General features: G+C 45.3%; 1 long non-coding RNA gene across 1 annotated transcript; it reads right to left on the bottom strand.

The window, feature by feature from the left end:
* Positions 15–669, bottom strand: LOC109820307. Its single transcript, XR_002241797.1, has 2 exons — positions 213–669; positions 15–124 (listed from the first exon to the last, which is right to left on the bottom strand). It is a non-coding gene; the product is annotated as an uncharacterized LOC109820307 (long non-coding RNA).

The raw sequence follows: 1,100 nt of genomic DNA, 5'->3' as shown, positions 1-1,100 counted from the left end.
CGATAAAACCAAAACCTAATTTCTGAAACCAGATCAAAAAGAACCCCAAACCTTACACCTCTCATCCTTGATGCTCGTCGGCGATCCCTCAAGCGCCGTCTTCAGAGCTTCCACCGGCTTAAATCTAACGAAAAAAGAAAACAATAACAAATTTTCGTTGGAGGTAAGGACGATCTCTTCGAATTAGGGTTTTGGAATCCATAGAGCTCAACTGTTTGAGCAAGGTCTCGACTTTGCAGGACTTCGGCTCCATCCTCGTGGCCATCGCCTCCTGATTTTTTGCTTCCAGAGAACTTCCTGTCGCTGCCATTAATGCTGACAAGGCAGACGGCGACGTTGGAGGATTTGAGATCGACGCAGAGAAGAGAACGAAGCCGCCACCATGGAAGTAGAGGACGACGGGGAGCTTGGGGCTAGGGTTAGGGTTTGGGAGGTAGAGGCGGAGGGAGGTGTTGCGGGCTGGGTTGAGGGTGATGTCTCTGGAGAGGGCGGCGCCGACGGTGGAGGTGGAGGTGGAGGGGGGATGAGGGGGATCTCGGCGCGGCGGGAGAGGGATCCGCAGGGGTTGAGGGAGATCTGGAGGTTTTGGTGAGGGGGGTGGGCGTGGAGATGAGAGAGAGAGAGATTTGGGGGTTTTTAGATGGAGAGGGCCAGAGCGGAATAAAATGAGGAGGGGAAATGGAAAAATAGGCGGGGAAATGAAAAAAAAAGTTTCGTAAAATTTGTTAGGCAATCTAGACGGAATTTTCGTCTAGTTTGAGTATTATTTAAAAAAATAAAAACCGTCTAGTTTGTCAATCTAGACGAAAATACCCGTCTAGCTTGATTCAAACTAGACAGTGAGTATATCTATTAAAAGGGTTAAATTTGATATTTTACTCTGACCATGTTTAGAGTTTAAGGTTTAGGGGTTAGGGAAAAATATAAACATGTGTATATGTTTCATCTATCTTTTCAAAGAGAAAATTTGTTGTGATCAAGAATGAAAGATCTTATTACGATAGGATACCCGGTTGAGGCATTAAAACATATTCAAAGTGGAAATATCTTGCTGAGGCATAAATATCTAATCGAGACGGATAAATCTAGAGATAAGCTCA

This window comes from Asparagus officinalis, chromosome 8 (assembly GCF_001876935.1).
Source record: "Asparagus officinalis chromosome 8, Aspof.V1, whole genome shotgun sequence".
NCBI lineage: Eukaryota > Viridiplantae > Streptophyta > Magnoliopsida > Asparagales > Asparagaceae > Asparagus > Asparagus officinalis.
Note: the sequence above shows the minus strand (reverse complement) of the source record. Positions and strands in the feature narration are given on the sequence as shown.